The 14,941-nt window shown below is 44.3% G+C and overlaps 1 protein-coding gene and 1 long non-coding RNA gene across 19 annotated transcripts in view; both read left to right on the top strand.

Annotated features, from left to right (window-relative positions):
* STXBP1 (syntaxin binding protein 1) overlaps positions 1 to 14,941 on the top strand; it is an 80,142-nt gene that overhangs the window by 20,040 nt on the left and 45,161 nt on the right. For 2 of the 18 annotated variants that reach the window (XM_077965217.1, XM_077965213.1), the window contains exon 2: positions 8,776 to 8,872. The gene's annotated coding sequence lies outside the window, so the exon portion shown is untranslated. 18 annotated transcript variants of the gene reach the window in all.
* LOC144335083 (uncharacterized) lies at positions 2,280 to 7,726 on the top strand. Its single transcript, XR_013405524.1, has 2 exons — positions 2,280 to 2,916; positions 7,645 to 7,726. It is a non-coding gene; the product is annotated as an uncharacterized LOC144335083 (long non-coding RNA).

The raw sequence follows: 14,941 nt of genomic DNA, 5'->3' as shown, positions 1-14,941 counted from the left end.
AACCATTCATCATTCTAACATAAAATGATCAACCAAGAGCTCAAATGTGATGTAATGTGAGATAACAGAATGAGGTGGAAAATGGGCTAGCAGGGGAATTCAAAAACAGCAAATCATGGCATTGCAGAATGAATACACCAATTTTATACCGTAAGAAGCAGAATCTTCACTATAAAATATGGAAATTGCTTGAGAAATCGCACAGCCTGCATATTCATGAGCATTAGCGCACCCTGTGTTTCTTTTGGATTTTTCGCGGCTTCTCTTCCTGGAGCTCCACCTCCTTCCTGTGCTGGATCTTTGGCCCCAACCCCAAAAGGATGTTTTCTTTTCCTGGTATCTCACTGTAGCCAGTTCCACAGGTTGGGGAAAGGAAGCAGCCCTCCTAACACTGGCCCTTTGTGTGTGTGGATGGGTGGGTAGGGCATTTCCTGCCTTCTGGAAGCTTCCCTGGGGCTTTTGTCTTACATGGGTTTGACATCTATAGCACGGCTGAACTGAGGGTTCCAGAGGGAGTGTGAGCTTATGGCCTTGTCATGTTGTGCGGGACTAAACATTTCCTAATATCTCAGATCTGTAGACCTGAAGCAGGCTCAATCTTAGAGCAGAACAGATTGGGCTGGTCAGAATCTGGGACTTGAAAATAAGACAGAGCTGAACATGGTGACACGTACCTGTAGTCCCAGCTACTCAGGAGGCTGAAGCAGGGGGATTGCTTGAGCCTAGGAATTTGAGGCCAGCCTGGGCAACATGGTGAGACTCATTTCAAAAAAGAAAAGAATAAGATGACTGTCACCACCATTGTCATGGATAAATCATGTGATCTCTCCTGGATTCGGTTTCTTTATAAGATAGGCTGCATCCGAATTTCTCAGTCTTGGCACTATTGACATTTTGGGCCAGATGAGCTTGTGCCTTGTGGGATTAGCAACATTACTCACCTCTAGTTGTAGATTCCCATAGTATCCCCTAGTTATGACAATAAAAAATGTATCCAGACAATGCTGACTTTCCCCCTGGGGGGGCAAAATCACTCCCTGTTGAGAACCACTGGACTAGGTGATTTTTTTTTTTCTTTTTTTTTTTGAGATGGGGTTCTGCTCTTGTTGCCCAGGCAGGCTGGAGTGCACTGGCGTGACCTCGGCTCATTGCAACCTCCACGTCCCTGATTCAAGTGATTTTCCTGCCTTAGCCTCCTGAGTAGCTGGGATTACAGGCACATACCACTATGCCCGGCTAATTTTTTGTATTTTTAGTAGAGACAGGGTTTCACCATGTTGGCCAGGCTGGTCTCGAACTCCTGACCTCAGGTGATCCACCCACCTCAGCCTCCCAAAGTGCTGGGATTACAGGTGTGAGCCACTGTACTGGGCCCCACTGGACTAGGTGATCTTATGTCTCCCGTCTGCTGCTGGGTTTCTGGGATTGTATGAAACACTCCGTTCTTTTCCTCTCTCTCTAGTTTTAGACTCATCTTTAAGTCCTTAGGGAAACTCCCATTCAAGCCAAGAGATGTGATTTGGAGCCATTAAATGCTGCATCTACCAATTTAAGATGCTGGCCACATCTTGGGTTCCTGCCAAGATCAAGATACATATTCTGGGTTTCTGCAGTTGAAGGAGGAATTCCTGCGGCCATCGTAGAGTCTGTAGTAGGAGCATAAGCTTTTTTCAGAGACACAGATGTGGCGGGGCGCAGTGGCTCACGCCTGTAACCCCAGCACTTTGGGAGGCTGAGGCGGGTGGATCATCTGAGGTCAGGAGTTCAAGACCAGCATGACCAATATGGAGAAACCCCATCTCTACTAAAAATAGAAAAATTAGCTGGGCTTGGTGGCAGATGCCTGTAATCCCAGTTACTTGGGAGGGTGAGACAGGAGAATTGCTTGAACCTGGGAGGCGGAGGTTGCAGTGAGCCGAGATGGTGCCACTGCACTCCAGCCTGGGCAACAGAGTGAGACTCTGTCTCAAACAAACAAACAAAAAAACAGGGACAGATGCAGGTTGACAGGCCAAGTGGGCATTAAGAGATGGGGTCTGCTGCTGTTGGTAATGTATAAGGGCAATGTCTTTTCTTTCTTTTGTGTTTCTTGTTTTTCCCTGGTCAGCTGTAGTCATGTATCTTTTTTTTTGAAATGAAGCCTCACTGTGTTGCCCAGGCTGGAGTGTAATGGCACAATCTCGGCTCGCTGGAACCTCCGCCTCCTGGGTTAAAGTGATTCTCCTGTCTCAGCCTCCTGAGTAGCTAGGACTACAGGCGTGCACCACCATACCCAGCTAATTTTTTGTATTTTTAGTAGAGATGGGGTTTCACCATGTTGGCCAGGCTGGTCTTGAACTCTTGACCTCAAGTGATCCGCCCGCCTCGGCTTCCCAAAGTCCTGGGATTACAGATGTGAGCCATAGTGCCTGGCCCAGGCTTCCCAAATAACTGAATGCTAGTATCACTGTGGTATATAAAAATGGTCCTCATTTTCGAGTCCTTTCTTTTAAAGGTGTCCTTACATAGCAGAGCTTTATATGGTGACAGTAGTGTTTGCTTCCCTGGAAGGTTACTGTTTCACAATTTTTGTCTTTCTTTGGTCTTTTTGGTTCAAAATATCAACATAACTCAATAGTATTGATGATAATAAGCTGTTGATTTTAAGAAGATATGAATTATTTGGTTTCCATTTTTGATTGATTTTTCCATTTGTGTGTATTTTGTAACTTCACAGCTCCTTTTATCCAAAGGAACATTGTGTCAGGCAACATAAGGAAGAAATAATTTCCCTTTAGAACTGAGGGGAGGTGACTGCTGCCTCTAACATATACCTAGGAACTCCTATTTCTCATCTCCACTAGCCCCTGTTTGAGTTTTTTTTTTTTTTTTTTTTTGGAGATGGAGTTTCACTCTTGTTGCCGAGGCTGGAGTACAGTGGCACGATCTCAGCTCACTGCAGCCTCCGCCTCCCAGGTTCAGGTGATTCTTCTGCCTCAGCCTTCCAAGTAGCTGGGATTACAGGCACGAGCTACCATGCCCGGCTAATTTTGTATTTTTTTAGTAGAAATGGGGTTTTACCATGCTGGTCAGGCTGGTCTCAAACTCCTGACCTCAGGTGATCTATCTGCCTCGGCCTCCTAAAGTGCTGGGATTACAGGCGTGAGCCACTGCGCCTGGCTGAGGTTTTTTTTTTTTTAAATTGAGACAGAGTTTCACTCTTGTTACCCAGGCTGGAGTGCAATGGCATGATCTCAGTTCACCACAACTTTCACCTCCTGGGTTCAAGTGATTCTCCTGCCTCAGCCTCCTGAGTAGCTGGGATTACAGGCATGTGCCACCACGCTCGGCTAATTTTTTGTATTTTTAGTAGAGACAGGGTTTCTCCATGTTGATGAGACTGGTCTTGAACCCCCGACCTTAGGTAATCCACCCACCTCTGCCTCCCAAAGTGCTGGGATTACAGGCATGAGCTACTACTCCTGGCTGTGGCTGAGATTTTTGTTTTTTACTAATCACTTCGAAGGTTCATGACGCTTTGCTTAGAGATTTTCTAGCTCCTTCACTTTTTGGCTCCAAACCTTATGAAACAGGGATATAAGATAAAAAATGAGACTCTCCCTTAAAAGAGAAAGTAAACAGTCATTTCTGTAACCCTACCCAGTATCTTTATGGGTCCGAGGTTAGGATTTGGTTTCTCGGATACTAGGCATTTATCATCAGGCACTCTCCCGGATATTGGCAGTAAACTAGGTTTTGTATGTTACAGCGTTGGACATTTGAGTCTTATGCAATCTTTGGGTGTGCTCAGTAGGCCGATGTAATCAAATCATTGTTAACCCATCTCTACACGTTTTAAAGCTTGTGACAACTCCAAACAATTAGCCCTTACCCTTTTTTCTCACTACCCATTATCCAAAAATCAAACCTAAATAGGAATGTTCTCAGACTATAACCAGGCTAATTAGTTGTCATTCAACAGGGAGTGATACCCAGTGCTTGCCCTAAGGCTGACAATTTGAGATCTCTATTTTGGTCTCTCCCACTTCCCACAAATACAATTTAGATATAAAATTATAGTAAATTATTCTAGATAACAAACTGTTGATAGAGTTACTGTCTTCAAATGAAGGCGCTATGGAACAATTTTATATTAAGCATAACTGCATTTGTTTTGTTTTTGTTTTTGTTTTTAAAAAAATTTTTTTAGAGACAGGGTCTTGCTTTGTTGCCCAGACTCGTCTCTAACTCCTGGCTTCAAGCGATCCTCCCACTTTGGCTTCCTAAAGTGTTGGGATTACAACCATTGTGCCCAGCCAGTTTTTTGAGTTTGAATTTTAAATTTTTATCTAAAACTCTCTAATGATTTTAGAAACAGCTTTATTGATATAATTCACATACCATACCATTCACCCATTTAAAGTGTACAATTCAATGGCTTTTAGTCTATTAATAGAACAGTGTGTCCATCATTACAATCAATTTTAGAACATTTTCAATTACCCCAGAAGGAAACTCCATATTCCTTATATGTCACCCCTAAACCCCCATTTCTCCTGCCTAGGCAACTACTAATCTCCTTTCAATTTCTATGGCTGTGCCTGTTCTGGACATTGCATCTAAATGGCGTTACACAATATGTGGTCCTTTATGACTGCCTTCTTTTTTTTTTTTTTTTTTGAGTCAGGAGTCTCGCTCTGTCACCCAGGCTGGAGTGCAGTGGTGCAGTCTCGGTTCACTGCAAGCTCCGCCTTCCGGATTCACGCCATTCTCCTGCCTCAGTCTCCCGAGTAGCTGGGACTACAGACGCCTGCCATCACGCCTGGCTAATTTTTTTGTATTTTTAGTAGAGATGGGGTTTCACTGTGTTAGCCAGGATGGTCTGTATCTCCTGACCTCATGATCTGCCCGTCTCAGCCTCCCAAAGTGCTGGGAATAGAAGCATGAGCCACTCTGCCTGGCCTATTTATTTATTTTTAACATTTATTTATTATTATTTTTTGAGGCAGGGTCTCACTCTGTTGCCCAGGCTGGAGTGCAGTGGTACTATCTCGGCTCATTGCAACCTCTGCCCTCCGGGTTCAAGCAATTCTCTTACCTCAGTGCCCCGAGTAGCTCAGATTACAGGTGCATGCCACCACACTTGGCTAATTTTTGTATTTTAAGTAGAGACAGGGTTTCACCATGTTGGCCAGGCCGGTCTTGAACTCTTGATCTTAGGTGACCTACCTGCCTCAGCCTCCCAAAGTGATGGGATTACAAGCATGAGCCACCACACCCAGCCAACATACGTTTTAATGTCCTTAGGATATGTATCTAGGAATAGAATTGCTGGATCTCTATGTTTGGTTATTTGAGGAACTGCCAGCCTGTTTTCCACAGGCGCTGTACCATTTTATATTCTCACCAGCAGTGCATGAGGGTCCAGTAACATTTTATCTTACTGTGCTGAAGGTGTAATGCCTTCTTTCTCAGACTGGACTGTAAATTCTTTAAGGTAAAGAAATTAATTTATATATTGTTTGTATCCTCTATAGGCTGCAAGTGGTTAGTGCATTTTATTGTGCAATTGCTAGATACTTTATTTCTCTGAGCCTCAGTGTTTTACTTTGTAAAATGAAGGTGATATAATTCTTAACCTCTGAGGACTGCTGGGAGCTTTAAATGAGATGATATATGTAAAACACATAAGGAACTATCTCCCATATAGTCAACCTTCAATACATTTCAGATATTGCTATTATTATGGGCATTTGTTTTTTTTTTTTTTTTTTTTTTGGTTATTGAGAGTAAATTAATGATTGAGTTTTTTCTTTATTTTGAGAAGGAGTCTTGCTTTGTTGCCCAGATTGGAATGCAGTGGTGCAATCTTGGCTTGCTGCAACTTCCGCCTCCCAGGTTCAAGCAATTTTCCTGCCTCAGCCTCCCTAGTAGCTGGGATTACAGGCACCTGCCACCAAACCTGGCTAATTTTTGTATTTTTAGTAGATACGGGGTTTTACCATGTTGGCCAGGCTGGTCTTGAGCTCCTGGCCTCAAGTGACCTGCCCGCCTCAGCCTCCCAAAGTACTGGGATTACAGGCATGAGCCACTGTGCCCAGCTGAGTTTTTTCTTTTTCTTTTCTTTTTTTTTTTAATTGAGACGGAGTCTCACTCTGTCATCCAGGCTAGAGTACAATGGCATGATCTAGGCTCACTGCAACCTCCACCTCCCGGGTTCAAGTGATTCTCTTGCCTCAGCCTCCCTAGTAGCTGGGACTACAGGCATGCACCACCATGCCTAGCTAATTTTTGTATTTTTAGTAGAGACAGGGTTTCACCATGCTGGCCAGGCTGGTCTCGAACTCCTGACCTTGTGATCCGCCTGCCTCGGCCTCTCAAAGTGCTGGGATTACAGGTGTGAGCCACTGCGCCCGGCCAGGTTTTTTCTTTAATAAGAGCTTTGAAAAATATTTTGGCTAAGGTTGTAATATCTCAATCAGACACTGGTTAAAAAATTAGCAATAGGGGAATTATCAGATGGTGGACCTTCTTCCAAGCCCCCAGCAAGTTCATTAAACTGTCAAATTTCCTTTGAGCACTCTCTGAGGCGATGATGTTTATTTCTTCGTGTTTATAGGCTGTCTCTCCCTTCCACACCAGAGTGTAGGCATTTTGTTTAGCTTGCTCATCATGGTCTTTCTGATGCCTAGAAGGATGTCTGCCACATAGCAGGTGTTCAATAAATATTGTGGAATAGATGTGAAAAATGTATGCAGAGAAAAAATAGGAAGACAGGAAACATATTACAAACCCCATGGAGGAACAATAAATCACTAGATTCTTCCTTACTGGGAAGGTAGAAATATTATTTAAAATAGGTGATAATGGGGCCAGTGATAACCAACAGGGTTAAGTACTGTTGTAAACACTGAGCTAAATGCTGTACAGGCAGTCACTTATTTAATCCTCATGATACCCCTATGAGACATTAGTGGTCCTTCCCATTTTACAGATGGAGAAACTGACATACAGAGATTTAATAACTTGCCCAATGGCACAGCTAATGAGTGGAGAAGCAGGGATTTGAACTTTAACCATCTGGCTCCAAAACCCATTTGAATCCCTTTGCTTTACTCTATCAAGGTGATAATAGCAATATGGCACAGCAAAGGACAGCTGGGTTCAGTGTCAGATTCTAGCCCATGCTAGCGCCAAAGAGACGACATGTGCAGTGGGAAGAACATGCAGATGGGGTCCAGAGAATAGTTTCTGCTCATGCTAGAGTGACCAGTTAGTGGCTTACCCACTCCAGATGGCTGGCTTCTGCAGGGAGCATCTCAGTCCCCAAATTGGGACCTGGGACCTGGGACCTGGGACGTGGCCTTAGCTGATCTCTAAGGTTCTTTCCAACATTAAAGTTTTCAAGCCCCAAAGAAGAATCGTTGAAAATTACTTCGCCGGCCGGGCGCGGTGGCTCAAGCCTGTAGTCCCAGCACTTCGGGAGGCCGAGACGGGCGGATCATGAGGTCAGGAGATCGAGACCATCCTGGCTAACAAGGTGAAACCCCATCTCTACTAAAAATACAAAAAATTAGCCGGGCGTGGTGGCAGGAGCCTGTAGTCCCAGCTACTCGGGAGGCTGAGGCAGGAGAATGGCGTGAACCCGGGAGCTGGAGCTTGCAGTGAGCTGAGATCGCGCCACTGCACTCCAGCCTGGGCCACAGAGCCAGACTCGGTCTCAAAAAAAAAAAAAAAAGAAAGAAAATTACTTCGCCTCCCCAGGCCACAAGGTGACATAGATAAAAAAATTTTACTCACCTCCTGTGTTAGTGTTTATGTTTACAATAAAGTCCTCAGTAATTTGATTGGAATAAGTCATTAGGCCTCCAAGTAGAGACTGTCTTATGAATACATTTAAGGAGATTTGTGCAAATTATTGTATGTTCATACTATGGAATGCTATCTAGTTTAAAAGCATGTGGTAGGTCTGTGTGAAATGATACAAGAGAAAGTCTATAATATATTGAGTAGAAAATATAATTGCAGAACAATTTATGTATGTGTAATATCCCAAAGAGCTGTGTACATGTGCATACCTCCCTACACCTGGGTGTATGTGCCTAGGAAAGGATCTGTAAGGGCACACCTGAAACCGTTAGTGGTTGTTTTCCTTGCAAGAGTAGGGGTAGGGAGGGAAATTTCACCGTGTATTTATATATCGTTTGATTTTTTTTTTTTTACAAGAATGTGCTACTTTCATATTATTAAGAACTACATAGGCTGGGGGCGGTGGCTCATACCTGTAATCCCAGCACTTTGGGAGGCTGAGGTGGGCAGATCACCTGAGGTCGGGAGTTTGAGACCAGCCTGAGCATCATGGAGAAACCCCTTCTCTACTAAAAATACAAAATTAGCTGGGTATGGTGGCACATGCCTGTAATCCCAGCTACTCAGGAGGCTGAGGCAGGAGAATCACTTGAACCTGGGAGGTGGAGGTTGCAGTGAGTGCCATTGCATTCCAGCCTGGGCAGTGAAACTCCATCTCAAAAAAAAAAAAAAAAAAAGGAACTACGTAAAGGCAAAAGGTTAAAGTGGTTTATAATTAGGTTACCAATAGTGTTTGTATAAATGATATTTCCAAGAAAGGAATCTTGAGAGTACTTGGAAGGCTTGTTCTCAAGTATTTGCGCCATTTCCTGCAATCTTGTTGAACATTAACTTATTCCACCTGGGAAGATGCAGTTGTTTATCAAGGAGACCCTTCAGCCCCGCACAAGGCATTCAAAAAAACTTGGTTGCTGTCTTTGCTGTCAGGAAAGAGGAACAGACTACCCAGACGTGTTGTTCCAGAGCAGAATTTCCAGCAGCAGAGTGAACCTTTGGGGGCTGAGTCCCAGCCCAGTGTAAACTGGTGAAGAGTGAGCCCTCTTCCTATAATCTGGTTATTGCTGCTGTTTGAAAAGTCCTCTTGACTTTTATGTATGTATGTATGTATTTATTTGAGATGGAGTTTCGCTCTTATTGCCCAGGCTGGAGTGCAATGGCGCGATCTCCGCTCACCGCAACCTCCACCTCCCAGGTTCAAGCAATTCTCCTGCCTCAGCCTCCCGAGTAGCTGGGATTACAGGCATGCACCACCACGCCTGGCTAATTTTGTATTTTTAGTAGAGACGGGGTTTCTCCATTTTGAGGCTGGTCTCGAACTCCTGACCTCAGGTGATCCGCCCGCCTTGGCCTCCCAAAGTGCTGAGATTACAGACATGAGCCACCGCGCCCAGCCATGTATTTATTTTTTATCTGCTGCCTTACTAAATATTGTAATGTTGCTAATCATTTTGATTTCTGCAGATATTTATCAATATTACCAATATTGTAACTCATTTTATTTGCTCATCTGACTGAATTTTTGGATACATGTTAAATAATAACAATTTTAAAACACAGACCTGCATGCCCTGTTGTGACTAAAACGCCTTTGGCTTTCTGTGGGCCTCTGCTTGTGCTTGAGCATTAACTCACAGATAGCCAGGGGCCACTCTCTGCCCTCTCAGAAGGGAAAAGGGGTCCTTATGTTCAACTTTATATTTTCTTTCTTTCTTTCTTTTTCCTTTCTTTCCTTTCTTTCCTTTCTTTCCTTTCTTTCCCTCCCTTCCTCCCTCCCTTCCTCCTTTCCTGCCTTCCTGCCTTCCTGCTTTCCTGCCTTCCTGCCTTCCTGCCTTCCTGCCTTCCGTCCTTCCTATTTGAGACAGGGTCTCACTCTGTTGCCCAGGCTGGAGTGGTACAGCAGCATGATCTTGGCTTGCTATAGTCTCTGCCTTTCAGGCTCAAAGGGACCCTCCCACCTCAGCCTCCTGAGTATTTGGGACTACAGGCGTGAGCTACCATACCCAGATAATTTTTGTATTTTTTCTAGAGATGGGGTTTTGCCATGTTGCCCGGGCCAAACTTTATATTTTCATTTAGGATTTGTATACGTTGGTGTGATAGTGCCAGTATTCCAAAAATGTTTTCACATGTTTATTGCAGATCAGAGAAGTTTTGAAATTTTTGGTGAAATATCCATGTAGTTTGCTATCTGAATATCTTTATGCTTATTTAAAAACTATTTTAAACATTTGTTTCCTTTTTTTTTTTTTTTTTTGTCTTGAGACGGAGTCTCACTCTGTTGCCCAGGCTGGAGTGCAGTGCCTTGATCTCAGCTCACTGCAAACTCCACCTCCCAAGTTCAAGCGATTCTCCTGCCTCAGCCTTCTGAGTAGCTGGGGTTACAGTCACCCACTACCACGCCTGGCTAATTTTTGTATTTTTAGTAAAGACGAGGTTTCACCATGTTGGCCAGGCTGGTCTCAAACTTCTGACCTCAAGTGATCTGCCCACCTCAGCCTCCCAAAGTGCTGGGATTACAGGCATGAGCCACTGTGCCTGGCCACAGTTGTTTTCTTAAGGATTTTTACATTATGTTAAAAATCTTGATTGGTGGAAGTTATATTTCATCATTTTCTTCTTTCTCTGTATGAATAATATGCTTTTATAGTGATGTCACAAGAGGTGCTTTTTGCAGAGTGCCTCATATGTGGCACTGGACTAAGTAAGCATTTTATCTCAATCTTCACAACAGGCTACTAGAGTATTATAATTTTAATTTTGCAGATGAGAAAACTGAAACTTAAAATGTTTTAAACTTGGCAAGGTGTGGTAGCTCAGTAACTCAAGCCTGTAATCCCAGCACTTTGGGAGGCTGAGGCAGGTGGATCACCTGAGGTCAGGAGTTTGAAGGCAGCCCTGCCAGCATGGCGAAAACCCATCTCTACAAAAAACACAAAAATTAGTTGGGTGTGGTGGTGCGTGCCTGTAGTCCCAGCTACTAGGGAGGCTGTGGCAGGAGAATCACTTGAACCCGGGAGGCAGAGGTTGCAGTGAGCCGAGATCTTGCCATTGCACTCCAGCCTGGATGATAGAGGGAGACCTCTTCTCAAAAACAAAAGTGCCAAGGTCACACAGCCAGCAAATGCCTGAACCTGGATGTCAGCCCTGGTCTAACTTTAGCGCTTCCTTGGGCATTTTTGGGGTGACTTCTGCTTGAGCAGCCAGCATTACCCCCTCAGACCCCAGGAGTTCAGTCAAGAAGATGCCTTTTAGAAGAACGTCTACTGTTGAGCCAGAATAACTCCGGAAATTCCCTGTACTTTGGACTGGTAAAAAGAGGTGGGGAGTTGTGGGCTGAGGTTGGACTCTCTTAGTGGCGTCAGCAGCATGAAGGCAACTTCTCCCAACCTGGGGAAAGTAGATCCCAGTGCCTCTGTCCTGGGCAGTGTGGTGCTCTGGGGCTACTGTGTGGAATCTTGGAATCACCTGTGGTGTTGAGGACTTTGGCTTCTCTTCTCCTAAGCTTCTGACTCATCTAATATTAGTCATGCTACTTCAGGTGTTTGCATGTGCCCTGGGCTCAGGGCATCGGGCATCTGGCATGTGTCACTTGGAGGGCAGTTGTGAGTCCCTCCTAGGCTGTGAGGGTGGGGCTTCATAGGGAGCTGCAAGCCTTGCGCAGTCCTTTTAGCGATCCCTGGAGCCTGTATTTTGGGACTCCAATTGAAATATTGGGTGCATTTGAAGATGTCCCAGATCATCTTAGACCACCGGTCATTTTTCTCAGGACATGGCAGAGATTTGTCAAGGTCGGGAGTCACCCAGGACCTAGAGGATGTGGTTGAGAAGGAACCTGCTTTCTTACTCATTTGGTCATGAGGGAAGCAGAGTCCACTAGGGTCTTCAGTATTATGGAGAAATTGAAGCTGCCCCAGTCTTTTGAACACATCTCTGTAGACTAGATGGGTGGTGGAGCAGGCATTTGGCTATAGATACACATGGTTTGGTATGCGGAAGTAAGACCTCCTGGCTGGACCCGCTTCAGAAGACTTCATTGTTTCTCTCCACATGAAGAGGACTTAGGAAGGAGATGAAATGCGATTGCCCGGGATTGTGAGGAGGTAGCCCAAGCTACTTGATTTAATGCCAAACCGAGCTCTAATCCTTGTTTCCTTTTCGGTATTGGATTAGAAAAATGTAGGGCAGGATTAGAATCAGCTGTTAACAATACCCAGGACAAATATATGCCCTGAGAACTTTGGAAAGGAAATAATTTCCTAGGAACGGTGGCAGCTGCAGCGGTAATTTATGTGTGTCTTTTAACACTTGTAGTACTTGGTTTTAGTTTTTGATTGTATCTCTGCCTTTCCCTATCAAAAGGTGACTTAATTTTTTTCAGTGAATTTATATTAATTTTTAGTGGCAAGAAAATACATTCATCCTCAATAATATAATACATTCAAATAGAGAGTGAAATACACTGTTTTCTGCTGTCATTATGGCAAAGATTAATATAAGTAAACCTCAAGATATTTTATCAGTTAGTATGTTAATTTAGAGAGCCACATAGTACTGGTGAGGGTGGGAGATATACTTTTGGAAAGTAATTCAGCAGAATTTATCAGGAGGCCAGAACATGTAGATGTTTTACCAATTTATTCCATACTCAGAAAGCTACCCTAATGGAATAATTTGTGCTAAGAAAAGCCCTGGCCACAAAGATGTTCACTGACACATTATTTTGAGAGCATTTTTCTTATGCAGAAAGCTTGGGACAACATTGGAAGGCACAAATTGGCAAGTAAAGATTAATTATAACTTTATTGCACAAAAATAAGCTTTTGGTATGAGTTTTTCTAATTTTCCTATGCATATCTGCTTTAAAAATAGTTGTAGCATGCTTTTTCCCCCTTAGCCATATATTTTGAGCATTTTCTTCCTCTTTTGTACTCATATATGAAAACTCTAACCTTAGTTGAAACTGGCCTTTCTTGCACCTGGACAGCCGAACATTATTGGGAAAAACCATTATTAAGCTGCCTGGTTTAACTTTAAATTCACGGTCATGACCGTCAAATTAGTCCTTAGTACTGTCTGTAAATGCTAAAACATTTCCATAGTAAATTGGCTTTCCCAGTCTCTGGGAAGATATGTGATACCTTCTTTCTTCAAAGCTTCCATATATAACACCCCTTCCCCACTCAGCCAATGACTTCATCTCCGACAAGGAAACCCCTCACCTCTGCCACCGTGTCTTCAAGCCCATCTGCGGCTTTCCTCTCCTTCACACAGGATGCCTCCTGTCCCAGGTCAGGCTTTCCTCTTGTGTCTCAGCTCCAACTCCTTCTTCTTCTTCAGAGACTTCAGTCTTCCATTGCTCCATCCTCTCTCCTGCATCGTCAGTCTCCCCTTCCCTTTTGACTTATTGCCAGCATCACTAAAAATGCTATAATCTTTCGCATCTTTAAAAACAAACAAATCTTACCCTTGCATCCAAGTGTTTGTCTACCCTGTTAGTTTTCATGCCTTTTCTCTGCTACCTTTTAAAGCAAAATTTCTTTTTTTTTTTTTTTTTTGGTCACCCAGGCTGGAGTGCAGTGGTGTGATCTCAGCTCACTGCAACCTCCACCTCCGAGGTTCAGGCGATTCTCCTGCCTCAGCCTCCTTAGTAGCTGGGACTACAGGCACGCGGCACCACACCTGGCTAATTTTTTTTTTGAGACAAAGTCTTGCTCTGTCACCAGGCTAGAGTGCAATGGCAAGAATTGGCTCACTGCAACCTCTGCCTCCCAGGTTCAAGTGATTCTGCTGCCTCTGCCTCCCAAGTAGCTGGGACTACAGGCCTACTGCCTAATTTTTGTATTTTTGGTAGAGACAGGGTCTCACCATGTTGGTCAGGCTGGTCTCGAACTCCTGACCTCGTGATCCACCTGCCTTGGCCTCCCAAAGTGCTGGGATTATAGGTATGAGCCACCACGCCCAGCCAAAGCAAAACTTCTTAAGAGTTGTTGTCTGTCTTGTCTTCCTCCTCTCCCATTTTAGTCTGGCTTCATTCTTACCATTTCACTGAAATGCTTGTCAAGGTCCACAAAGACCGTGTCTGTCCATCTCACTGCTCCTGTCAGAGTCATTTTCTGCAGCCTTCCCTCCTGCCTCTATTTGATAAGTCCCCAGTGTTTCACTGCAGCTGAGGCTGTGCTTCCAAGCCAAAGAGCTAACTCTAGCTACCTATTTAGCATCTTCCCTTGAATGTGTCTAGACATCTCAATCTTAAAACAACTAAAATAGAACTCCTGATGTTCTCCTACAGACCAGTTCTCCTCCCTCTAAAACTCTCTGAATGTCTCTACATCACTTTCTTGTCTTAAACCAAAAATCTGGGCGTTAGCTGTGTTTCTTTTCTTTTCTGCCACATCCAGTGTATCAGCTAGCCTTGCTGGTTTTACCTCCACAGTGTATATCCAATCTACCCACTTCTCACCATCTCCTCTGCCACTGTCATGCCTGGACTCTTGGATAGGCCTCCTGACTCCACTCCCTGCTTCTGTTCTTGCCCGCTGCTTCTTATCTCTCTGTAGCACATTAGGTCACATCCTTACCTTCCATGACTTTCCAATGCCTTTCATATAAAATCATACTCCTTACCAAAGACTATGAGACTCTGTATGATCTGGCCTCCAACCTCAGTGTATATCATCTTCAGTTCCCAGAAAATGTCAATCTCATTTTCCTTTTTCCACAAGACTTTGTGCTGTTCCTTCTCCTTTTCCTAGTTCTTGACTGACGTCTTTCTTGTCAGGTCCAACTTGCTTAGAGTGGCCTTGCCTGACCCCCTATTTAAGTAGGCTGCCCACACCCTTTTTAAAAATCATAGCACCTTATTGGCCGGGCGCGGTGGCTCTCGCCTGTAATCCCAGCACTTTGGGAGGCCCAGGCGGGCAGATCACGAGGTCAGGAGATCGAGACCATCCTGGCTAACACGGTGAAACCCTGTCTCTACTAAAAATACAAAAAATTAGCTGGGCGTGGTGGCAGGTGCCTGTAGTCCCAGCTACTTGGGAGGCTGGGGCAGGAGAATGGCGTGAACCCAGGCGGCGTAGCTTGCGGTGAGCAG

This window comes from Macaca mulatta, chromosome 15, assembly GCF_049350105.2.
Source record: "Macaca mulatta isolate MMU2019108-1 chromosome 15, T2T-MMU8v2.0, whole genome shotgun sequence".
Classification (NCBI taxonomy): domain Eukaryota; kingdom Metazoa; phylum Chordata; class Mammalia; order Primates; family Cercopithecidae; genus Macaca; species Macaca mulatta.
Note: the sequence above shows the minus strand (reverse complement) of the source record. Positions and strands in the feature narration are given on the sequence as shown.